At 24.4% G+C, this 12980-nt stretch overlaps 1 protein-coding gene across 15 annotated transcripts in view; it reads left to right on the forward strand.

Moving 5' to 3' along the window:
- LOC119601014 (proton channel OtopLc) overlaps positions 1 to 12980 on the forward strand; it is a 107307-nt gene that overhangs the window by 53147 nt on the left and 41180 nt on the right. For 2 of the 15 annotated variants that reach the window (XM_037951656.1, XM_037951657.1), the window contains exon 1: positions 9411 to 9560. The exons of 12 other annotated variants lie outside the window; for them this stretch is intronic. The gene's annotated coding sequence lies outside the window, so the exon portion shown is untranslated. Of the gene's footprint in view, positions 1 to 9409; positions 9561 to 12980 lie in introns of those variants that run through there. One more of the 15 variants, XM_037951655.1, reaches the window with a different exon arrangement.

Here is a 12980-nt window from a genome sequence, read left to right on the forward strand (position 1 = left end):
CTAGAACAGAACTAGAACAGAACTAGAACAGAACTAGAACAGAACTAGAACAGAACTAGAACAGAACTAGAACAGAACTAGAACGGAACTAGAACAGAACTAGAACAGAACTAGAACAGAACTAGAACAGAACTAGAACAGAACTAGAACAGAACTAGAACAGAACTAGAACAGAACTAGAACAGAACTAGAACAGAACTAGAACAGAACTAGAACAGAACTAGAACGGAACTAGAACAGAACTAGAACAGAACTAGAACTAGAACAGAACTAGAACAGAACTAGAACAGAACTAGAACAGAACTAGAACAAAACTAGAACAGAACTAGAACTAGAACAGAACTAGAACAGAACTAGAACAGAACTAGAACATAACTAGAACAGAACTAGAACAGAACTAGAACAGAACTAGAACAGAACTAGAACAGAACTAGAACAGAACTAGAACAGAACTAGAACAGAACTAGAACAGAACTAGAACAGAACTAGAACAGAACTAGAACAGAACTAGAACAGAACTAGAACAGAACTAGAACAGAACTAGAACAGAACTAGAACTGAACTAGAACTGAACTGACTGAACTAGAACTGAACTAGAACTGAACTAGAACTGAACTAGAATCTGAACTAGAACTGAACTAGAACTGAACTAGAACTGAACTAGAACTGAACTAGAACTGAACTAGAACTGAACTAGAACTGAACTAGAACTGAACTAGAACTGAACTAGAACTGAACTAGAACTGAACTAGAACTGAACTAGAACTGAACTAGAACTGAACTAGAACTGAACTAGAACTGAACTAGAACTGAACTAGAACTGAACTAGAACTGAACTAGAACTGAACTAGAACTGAACTAGAACTGAACTAGAACTGAACTAGAACTGAACTAGAACTGAACTAGAACTGAACTGAACTAGAACTGAACTAGAACTGAACTAGAACTGAACTACTGAACTAGAACTGAACTAGAACTGAACTAGAACTGAACTAGAACTGAACTAGAACTGAACTAGAACTGAACTAGAACTGAACTAGAACTGAACTAGAACTGAACTAGAACTGAACTAGAACTGAACTAGAACTGAACTAGACTGAACTAGAACTGAACTAGAACTGAACTAGAACTGAACTAGAACTGAACTAGAACTGAACTAGAACTGAACTAGAACTGAACTAGAGCAGAACTAGAACTGAACTAGAACTGAACTAGAATAAAACTGGGAAAATTTATCGAAATTTTCTACGAAAAAAAAATTCTTTGTAAAAAGAAAACTTATAGAAATTTTTTATAAAGAAAATTTATCAAAATTTTCAATAAAAACGAAAATTTATCTACAATTTTCTATAAAAACGAAATTTTATCAAAATTTTCTATTTAAAAGAAAATTTATAAAAAGTTTCTATCTAAATAAAAATTTATCGAATATTTGTATAAGAAAATATTTATCTAAAGTTTTCTATAAAAAGAAAATTTATTAAAAATAAAATTTTAAAAAATTTCTCTAAAAATAAAATTGTGGAATAATTTCTTTTAAAAGAAATTTTTTCGAATATTTTTTATAAAAAGAATATTTTTAAAAATATTATATTAATTTATAGAGAATATTCTATAAAGAATTGTCTATAAAATATATAAAAGTAAATTAGCTCTAAGTTTTATGACAAGAAATTTAATTCTTCTCCCAACCAATCTCTATTTATTCATGATAATCAGCAGTAAATTAATTGCGTATTTAAATATTAATTTAACGATTTGTGGCTGTTGGGGGCAACGTTATAAAATGCAAATTAGTTTTTTTATTCTAAAAGCAGGGTAGTTTTTCACTATTTACGTATTTTAAATCACTTAAGAAATTGAATGATATTTTTTTGATTTTTATTTCCACCAAATAGAATGAAAGTTAGTTTAACTTTAATATTAATAGTTACAAATTAAAACGTGTCAGTTTTATTATTGCAATTAAATTTTCCCAGGTGGCTTATAAAAACAACACTAATAAATATATTTTCCTTTAACCTTTTTTGTTCACAATTTCTGTGTTGTTTTGGTTTGTAGCAACCATAACTGGTAGTGTCAGTGGAACGGAAATAAAATTTTATTTTTATTAAAAAAGTAAGAGACGACAACAACGAATGCCAAGTGTGCCACCATTTGTTGTAGTTGTTTTATTATTTATACAGATTATTATGTCAATGAACGGCAAAGTTTTGTGCTTTTTGTAAAATGTTTGTATTTTTTCTTAGTTTTTTGTTTAAAAAACAAAAGTTTCTTTTCATTATGGGTGTGAGAAAAAAAATTAACACACATACAAACATCTACCAATCGGGAAAAAATGCTACATACTTAGTAACATGTTGTTGCTCCTGCTGCAGTAGCAGTTTGCAGTGCCTCTAGTGTTGTTGCACTACTACACTACTTTTGTGTTGTATGTTGGCAAACAAACAAACTTACCTACATGGCTATAATGGAGAAAAGAAATCTCGACACAATCTAGTGTTAAAAGATTTAACACACATGTTTATATTATAAGTTTTTGTTGTCATTCTTATTGTTGTTGTTGATGCCTTATCTTTGCCACTGCAACATTAAACGTTCTATGGGTGTGTTTATGTTGTTCCTCTCTTTGTGTATGTTGCAAGGAGTGAATGTGTTTTTTTATTAAATTTTCTTTGTATTTTGATTTTTTTGTGCCCTAATCTTTACTTTTTGTTCTGTTTCTTAGTCTTTGATTTAATCATGTGCCGTTTGTATTCCTAAATATTTAATGAACAAAACTATAGAAAATTAAGGATGTTTTGCTGGAACAAAAAGCATGTGGTTTTTGCACCCTACATAAAAACTTCAACTGAAATTTATGAAAACTGTTTTATAAATTTAGATCGAGAAAGAGAATTTACCGAATATTTCCTATAAATTGAGAGAATTTTGTTGAAATTTTTGCCAAATTTACTTATTGTAGAAAATAGTTGGTAAACTTACTTTTATACAATATTTCTTTTTACTTAAAACTTTTTTTTTCTTTTTATAGAACATTTTCGAGAAATTTTCTGTTATAGAACATTTTCAAGTGAAAATTTCAAGAAAATCTTTTATGGAAGATTTCTAAGAAAATTAACTTTATAGAATATTTTCTAAAAAATGTCTTTTTAAAAACATTTTCAAGAAATTTTCTTTTATAGAAAGTTTTAGAGAAAATTTCATTCTACAGAAAATTCTTTTTTAATTAAAGAAAATTTTCAATAAATCTCATATTATAAGAAATTTTTAATTAAATTTCTTATTATTTTCTATAAAATTTCGATAAATCTCATATTATAGGAAATTTTTAATTTAATTTCTTATTATAGGAACTTTTCGCTAAAATTTTTTTATAAGAAATTTTCTAATTTTCGATAAAATTTCATTTTTTTGGAAATTTTCGATAAAATTTCTTTTTATAAGAAATTTTCGATAAAATCTCATTTTATAGGAAATTTTCGATAAAATTTCTTGTTATAGAAAATTTTCGACAAAATTACTTGTTATAGGAAATTTTCGATAAAGTTTCTTGTTATAGGAAATTATCAATAAAATTTCTTGTTATAGGAAATTTTCGATAAAATTTCTTTTTATAGGAAATTTTCGATAAAATTTCTTTTTATAGGAAATTTTCGATAAAATTTCTTTTTATAGGATATTTTCGATAAAATTTCTTTTTATAGGAAATTTTCGATAAAATTTCTTTTTATAGGAAATTTTCGATAAAATTTCTTTTTATAGGAAATTTTCGATAAAATTTCTTTTTATAGGAAATTTTCGATAAAATTTCTTTTTATAGGAAATTTTCGATAAAATTTCTTTTTATAGGAAATTTTCGATAAAATTTCTTTTTATAGGAAATTTTCGATAAAATTTCTTTTTATAGGAAATTTTCGATAAAATTTCTTTTTATAGGAAATTTTCGATAAAATTTTTTTTATAGGAAATTTTCGATAAAATTTCTTTTTATAGGAAATTTTCGATAAAATTTCTTTTTATAGGAAATTTTCGATAAAATTTCTTTTTATAGGAAATTTTCGATAAAATTTCTTTTTATAGGAAATTTTCGATAAAATTTCTTTTTATAGGAAATTTTTGATAAAATTTCTTTTTATAGGAAATTTTCGATAAAATTTCTTTTTATAGGAAATTTTCGATAAAATTTCTTTTTGTGGAAAATTATCGATAAAATTTCTTTTTGTGGGAAATTTTCGATAAAATTTCTTATTATAGAAAATTTTCGAAAAAAAATTTCTTATTATAGAAAATTTCGATAAAATTTCTTATTATAGAAAATTTTCGATAAAATTTCTTATTATAGAAAATTTTCGATAAAATTTCTTATTATAGAAAATTTTCGATAAAATTTCTTATTATAGAAAATTTTCGATAAAATTTCTTATTATAGAAAATTTTCGATAAAATTTATTTTTATAGGAAATTTTCGAGAAAATTTCTTACTATAAAAACTGTTCAATTAAGTTTCTTACTATAAAAAATTTTCGATGAAATTTCTTACTATAGAAAATTTTCGATAACATTTCTTACTATAATAAATTTTGGATCAAATTTCTTACTATAGAAAATTTTCAATAAAATCTCTTACTAAAGAAAAATTATGAAAAATTGTCTTTTATGTAAAAGACCTCCTCCTACATTTTCAAGAAATTTTCTGTTATAGAAAGCTTTCGAGGAAAGTTCTTATTATAGAAAATTTTCGAGAAAATTTCATTCTATAGAAAATTCTCAATAAAAATTTAGATAAAATTTCTTGTTATAGAAAATTGTCGATAAATCTCATATTATAGAAAATTTTTGATAAATTTCATATTAAAGACAATTTTCAGTAAATCTCATATCTCAGATTTTCGATAAAATTTCTTATTATAGACGATTTTCCATAAAATTTTTTATTATAGGAACTTTTTCATAAAATTTCTTATTTTTAGAAATTTTCGATAAAATTTCATATTATTGAAAATATTTGTTAAATTTTCTTTATATAGAAAATTTTCGATAATTTTTTTTTTATAGGAAATTTTCGATAAAAATTCTTATTGTAGAAAATGTTCGATGAAGTTTCTTACTATAGAATATTTTAGATAAAATTTAATTTTATAGAAAATTTGGATAAATTTTCTAGACTTTTTTATTTATTGACATTTTATAGCAAATTTTCTAAAAATTGAGAATTATTGAAATGATTTAACGAAAATGTTTTCTGTAGAGATTTTATAGAAGATTTTCTAAAAATCAAGAATTAATCGAAACATTTCTATAAATCGAGAATTTATCGTAATTTTTTATCTTGAATTTCCGAATTCATCGAAAATTTTCTACAAATTGTGAATTTATCAAAATATTTCTAGAAAACGAATTGTAATTTTTAATTTTTTTGCACAGTTTTTAGTAAATCGAGAATCAGCAGTTTTTTTTATAAATAACTCATTTATCTCAAATTTTCCATTAATCAAGAATTTATACAAGATTTTTCATAAAGAACTTACGGACAAATTTTGTAGTATATTATAGAAGTCGCATTAAAAGTGTCTCTAGTAAAGAAGAATATAAAATGCACGTTTTCAGGTGTTATTTTTTAGACACTGAGATTCCTTCTTTTAACTTTAATGTTGACGTTGTCGTCTATTTGAAGTGATTATAGAGATAGAAATGTCAATGACTAAATGTTAAGTATGGGTGTGTTTGTGGTTCGATGGGTGTTTGTTTTGCAATCTTGTGACATATTTGTCAGATTAAAGCAGCAAACATTATTTTTTACTGGAAGTGATATAATTTGTGATTTATGTGCGGAAATTCTATACGTATTTTATTGGGAATGAATTTAATATAAAATACTGATTAAAGAATTTAACACTAAATTTAAACGTTTCTTTCTTTCTACGTATTTCAAAATTTCTGTGCTAATTAGCTGAAATTACTTTTTCCCCATCCAATTTAAACACAAAAAGTACAACGCAACAGTATATTTCCCTTAGAATTATAACAATACGTTTGTCTTCCTTATAGCAACAATATTGCTATTGTGTAATGTCGCAAAATATTACTTCTTTCTTTATTTCCTCAAAAATATCCTTGCAAAGTATACTTCACATATTGTCAATTTTATTTACGTCGCATACCAAGGGATTATGCCATACTACACATAATTACAACAGCATAGACATTGTTATTTTTGTTGATTTTGTTATTAACCACTACATATACAAATATTTAATCTACACATACATACATATTTACTCTGTGCAAACGTATGTATACTTTCATACCACAATTTGTATTGCGCCTTACGAACGGCAACATAAAATAAAATCCTGTAAAATATGCTGTAATTTGTTCTTGTTATTTTTGTGTATTTTACGTGATTACGAATTTGGCAAGCAAAACAAGTTGGAGAAGAAGAAATGTTAAAACAAACGTCGCATTGTGGAGAACATATTTTTATTTGTTTGGTAAGGTTGGGGTTTGAAATATGGGGAGCATAATGTTGGTGGTGAATTTCTTTCAAATGAGAGCAAATTCGCCGTAATCATTAACACTTTTAGGTTGGTGTAGGTTGGAATAGGTACAAAGATTTTGAAAAAGAATCAAACCGCTTTTAAATTCAAAAATTTTCAAATACAAGTTTTAAAAGTTATGAACCTTTCGCAAAATTTTCTTAAATAAAACTTTCAAAAAATTTCTATAAAAATAATACGTATCGGTAATCAACTTCTACAAGAAGAAAATCATCATAAATTTTCTATAAAACGAAAATTAATTGAAAATTTTTACAAACAGAAAATTTATCGAGAATAGTTAAAATAAAGAAAAAATGCCGGAAGTTTAAAAATAGAGGAATTATTGACAACTTTTTAATAAAAGAGATTTTATAGAATTTTTTATTTACAAAAGTAAATTTAATAAAAATTTTCTACAAAAAGAAATTTTATTGAAAATATTATATACAAATAAAATTTATTGAAAATATTCTTTAAAAAGAAAATTTATTGAAAATATTAAATGAATATTTTTTGAAAAATTTCTTTAAAAAAAATTTTATTAAAAATGAAATTTTATTGAAAATTTTCTACAAAAAATAATATTTATTGAAAAATTTCTATAAAAAGAAGATGTATTGAAAATTTTCTATAAAAAGAAAATTTATTGAAAATTTTCTTAAAAACTAAATTTATTGAAAATTTTCAATAAAAAGAAAATTTATTGAAAATTTTTTCTATAAAAAGAAAATTTATTGACAATTTTCTATAAAACAAAATTTATTAGAAATATTCTAAGAAAGAAAATTTATTGAAAATTTTCTATATAAACAAAATTTATTGAAAATTTTGTATATGAAGAAAATTTATTGAAAATTTTGTATATGAAGAAAATTTATTGAAAATATTCTATAGAAAGAAAATTTATTGAAAATTTTCTATGGAAAGAAAATTTATTGAAATATTTATGAAAATTTTCTATAAAAAGTAAATTTATTGAACATTTTCTATAGAAAGAAAATTAATTTAAAATTTTCTATGGAAAGAAAATTTATTTAAAATTTGCTGTATAAAGTAAATTTATTGAAAATTTTCTATAAAAATTTAATTTATTGAAAGTTTTCTATAAAAAGGAAATTTATTGAAAATTTTCTATAAAAACAGAATTTATTAAAATTTTTCTATACAAAGAATATTTATTGAATTTTGTTAAGAATATTAATTGAACATTTTATATAAAAGGAAATGTTATCGAAATTTGTCTCTAAAATTTAATTGAAATTTATCGAAAAATTTATCGAAAATTTATTGCAAGAAATTAATGGAAATTTTTTGATAAAAAGAAATTTCAGTAATTGTTTAAAATTTTGTTATAACAAAAATTATTGAAATTTTTCTTAAAAGAAAATTATTAAAATTTTTCTTAAAAAAATAATAAAATTTTTTCTATTAAACATTATTTAATTTTTTCTTTTAAAAATTATTCAGTTTTTTCTATTAAAAATTATTAAATTTTTCTAAGTTACTGAAAATTGTTTATTTAAAAATCTATAAAAAAAATTATTGAAAATTTTCTATAAAAAGATAATTTATCGAAAGTTTTCTATAAAAGAAGTGATTTTATCGAAAATTTTTTATAAAGTGAAAATTTAAGGAAAATTGTCCATAAAAATAATTTTTATAAAAAATTTTCCATAAAAATAATTTTCATCGAAAATTTTCTTAAAAAGAAAATTAGTTGTAGAAAGAAAACTTATCAAAAATTTTGTATGAAATTTCTATTAAAAGAGAAATTATTGAAAATTTTCATTAGTAATTGAATATTCTTCAGGCTCGAGTTCGAGTCCCACTTGAGGATAAGTTATTTTCCAAATTCTTAAATTAAGAATTTATCAAAATATGTTCTATATATAGATAATTTTCATTAAATTAAATATTATACTTATTTAAGAATTGTTCCTCTTATTTAATCAAACACTTGCATAGTTGCATTAAAACTATTAAATTCAAAGTTTTATTTTAAGCAAAAAAATAAAAATAAATAACTCTCATGTCTAACAACCCAGGGAGTAACTACTATCTTAACAGTTTGTTTTTTATAATTAAATCCATTTTCATTACTTTTACTAAGTATTTACAATAGTCGTAATATAATATTACATTGCATTAAAACCACTCAAAGCGGTTTATGTTGCAAAAAGCGAAAAATAATCAACAAAATGACAACAATTCCAAGAAAAAAAAAAAAAATCCAACATCAAGCTAAAATATAAACAAAACCTAAACATAAACAAAAACATCCTGTATACATACATACTTGTCATAGTAAAAGAATCCTTATAGTAAATAGACTAGAATGTATAGAAAACAAATGCAAAAAAATACAACAATGATAAGAATGCTCAAATACAAAGCAACATTATTGTCCTACTTTTACTCAACAGTATAGAAAACAAGGAAAACAACAACATGCTGAATGTGAAAAAGGAAAACACAGAGATAATAAAAAGAAACAACTACGCAAAATAAAGTAAAGATATTCCCCTATTTGCAACAAGGGGAATACGTTTGTCCTGCTGAACATAGTATAACCTTCTCTTTTTATAGACTTTTAAACTTTCGAGAGAAAAAATCCACAATCCAAAATCCACAAAAAGTTTTAACCTAAAGAAAAACTGCGCAGAATCTTGTTATTAGAGCCAAAATCAAAAAAAAAAGGATACAGCATCCTTGTTTTTGCCCAAAAACACACATTTAATCAAAGAAGCTGCTGTACACATTTTTATCTGAATTTTTCTTCAATACTTTATATTGTTGTTGCTAACAATTTTCAAGATGTTTTAAATGAAAAGCTTTTAGTTTGAAATGTTTCGATAGATAGATGACTGGCTGGCTGGATGTATAAATGATTTTATTGAGAGAATTTGTGAAGTGAAAATTTTCCTTTCAGTTGTAGTTGGATAGGATAACGTCGTAGACGTATTTGTTGGTGTATTGTTATTGAAAACGGATGTGTATTTTTCAAATAATAATACCAAGGTATACAAAAGATTGCAGAAAGAAAAAAAAAATTCTGAAAAATATATAAAATTTGTGCAAAATTTTAAATAAGTACAGAAAGAAAAAAAGTTTCAAAAGAAAATTGTGATAAAAAAGTGAAAATTAAAATAAAAAAGAAAACCTTAAGGATACATATAATGAAATATTAACACATTTTAAAGAAATTTTAAATATAAGAAAATTCTAAGTGTTTTATTTTAATTAAAAAGAAAACTAAAAAATCTCAAACTCTGTGTATTTTATATAAAACTATAACAATTTCCTGTTTATAATTACAGACATTTTAATATTTCATTTATTTTTTAGCTAGACTTTAAATAATTTTAAATAAAAAAAACACAATCTCTTCCACCGGATCATATCATTTCTTTGTGAATTTCTTTCTATCTTTAACTTAGCATTTCTGTAGGATATTTCTTTTTCTATTCGTTTTTTTTTTTTCATTTCTTTGGTACTTCAAAGTACCACTCTTCCTGTTGGTTTGGTTGGTTTGACATGAAGCTTAATTTAAACATGGCTAATTAGTACATTATTTTTATTTTCACTAGCAAATAGAACCAAGGCAAAAACCGAATAGAAAAAAAATCTGCATAGAAACTTTACTTGTTAACCATTCTAGCACAGAGTGATGCTGAGATGAGTAGATAAGATAGGGAAGCTACAGCAAATAGCGAAAAGTATTTAGTACTGTTAGGTACCTTTTAAAATGTTTATAGAGAACAAATTTTTAAAATAAATATTGAATTAGACTTGTAATTAAAGTAAAGTAATGTAATTGTAATTAAAGTTTCACCAATTAAAATTACTTGTAATTGAAATTAATGTTTTGCCAATTAAAATTATTTGTAATTGTTATTTAAGTTTTTCCAATTACAACTACTTCAATTACATTCAATTGTTTATTGCTTAATTTAACATTACACATAATTTTTAAAAGCAATATTTCAATTACAAGTAATTGGTTATTGCTCAATTACACATTACAATTACATTACATTGACAATGCGATGAATTACTTAATGCAGTCAAACCCCAAAGCCTGTTCTAAATAAATAATTTCCCAACTAATTCACAATTTTTAGGGTGGCGGTAATTATTACATTTTCAATTACTTTTGCAGCAATTGCCAATTTTTGCCAATTAAAACTGTTTGTAATGTGTATTTGAGCAGTGATCAATTACTATTACTTATAATTGCGCAATTACATACACAACAAGGTAGTTGACTATGTGATGAATTTACTTACAATTACATGACACAACTTTTACATTAATTAAAATATTTCAGAAAGAGCACCTATCGGAAGAACCATTATTTTTGATTGAACTTTTGGAGGAAAAGTAATTTTTGGAATTTTTCAAACTTGACAGAAGTTCTTTCAATTAAAGTTTTTTTGAAAAATAAATTTACAAAAACGGAAAGCTCCTGAAAGTAATTAATGTTCAGTGTTATGGGTTCTATACCCACCAATCATTCTGAATGTTGATACATTTCATTTGATACTTTTCATTTAAGGAAATTAATTCAATATATATGTTTATAAAATTTTGATAAAATCTTTGAAAATTTTAAGAATACTTTATTCCAATAAAGGTGACAAAGGTTTTCGTGAAACTAATTAATATGTTACTCCAAAAATGTACGCCAGACTCTTCATTAGAGAAACCACAAATATTCCAAATTTCTAGTCGTTAATAAAGTGCAAGTTCCCAGCACAAGTAAGTACTTAAACAAGTCATTACAAATAGGGAGTTAAAAAGATTTTACGCACAATCAAAATTTGCCGACAAAATATGCACTTATGTAAATGATTATATGTAGGTCATTATTAGAGTACTTAAAAGTAATGCAGGCGGTATGTAAGTAAAAATATTACCAAAGTTTTACTGGGTTATTAATCATAAGTCATAAAATGTGTTTTAGTTTCAAAAACATTACAATTTTATCATATTTAGTCCTCCTCTCCCGGAAATTTATTAAGAACGCTTAATTTAAAAAACGTCTTATATTAAATGTCTGAGAGCAAACTGCTGCGGTATCGATCCGTATCGTAGTTGCAATTTAAAGGAATACAAATTTGTATATCGAATTCAACCATTTCAAGGCCACTGAAAGCATTTAACCCGCTTAAATTTAGGATTTAGCGAAATTAAATAAATTAGAGTAATATGTACTTGAAGGCTGGCTCTTAAGACCTTGTCATATATAGATATTAATATGATCATAAGTATGATTTTTGAAAGATAGCCTTTTATGGGAACTTAGGTCAATTAGGGATAGAACTATAGAGATTTCGAGAGAATGATTAATTGAACCATGAATATTAAAGGTTAATTAATAATCAAGTGATTTTCAGTAAGAGGGGTAGGATCAATTATGGATCTATTCTTTTAATGTTTGGTAGAGAGATTGTGGGCCATAAAAACTTTTTTAAGTTAAATTTAATAACGATACGGGTATTTCTAAGCCAGTTATAAACGATAAAGTGATTATCTAAAGAATACCCTTTATGAAGGCTTATATTTGGCTGATTTTGCCCATTTCCAATAAAAAACAAAATACATCAATAACAATGTTGGTGGAATTGTAAGCTTTTGCCTTTTGGGCTCTATCGACAGACGGACGGACATGTCTATATCATTTCTAAGTCTAATAAGGGCCTCACTATATATACGTGAATCTACGACCATTATTTCGATGCGTAACAATTGGAATGACAAAATCAATCTTCTTTTCAGATGATGCGTATAAAAATATACATTGTCTTGAGACTTAAAGAAGCTGATGTCCCTTAAATAAATTATGTACCTAATCTTAAAACTGAAAACTAGCAAAATTTTTTTCAATAGTACCAATAAGTACCAGTTGATAGAAAAACACCTAACAACACCCTTCAATGAATACAAATTTTTTTTCTTTCATTACAAAATAACCACTACTAACAGCAATTTTACGTTTGGTCTAGGATACAAAAGAGGAAAAAAAAAAAAAAAGTACAAACGATACATACAAATAAACTTCTATATTCTTCAACATAGGACTACAATATTTATTTATGTTAAGCAAGCAGCTTCTTTAACATCTATACAGAGTTTGTGTTTAAATTTCCTTGGTGGTATAGTCCCACCTTACAACACCCTCTGCAATAACAAACATTACAACAAATACTTACTAACAAAAAAATATATACATATATTCGTATACTTAAATACATGAAAAAAAGAAATACAAAAATATTAGTACACATTTTTTTTAATCTGTATTATAAGGACTCGGTTAGATTTTACACTCTCTTCTGGTTTGGTCTTGTGTCTCTGAGTAAATTTGCTATGTGTTTCCTTTACATAGGGTTACCAAGTCATATTAAAAATCAAAAATTAAATTTTTTCATTCAATTT

This window comes from Lucilia sericata, unplaced genomic scaffold (assembly GCF_015586225.1).
Source record: "Lucilia sericata isolate MDLA Ls3-8-SP2 unplaced genomic scaffold, ASM1558622v1 Contig000135F_arrow, whole genome shotgun sequence".
NCBI classification, from domain to species: domain Eukaryota; kingdom Metazoa; phylum Arthropoda; class Insecta; order Diptera; family Calliphoridae; genus Lucilia; species Lucilia sericata.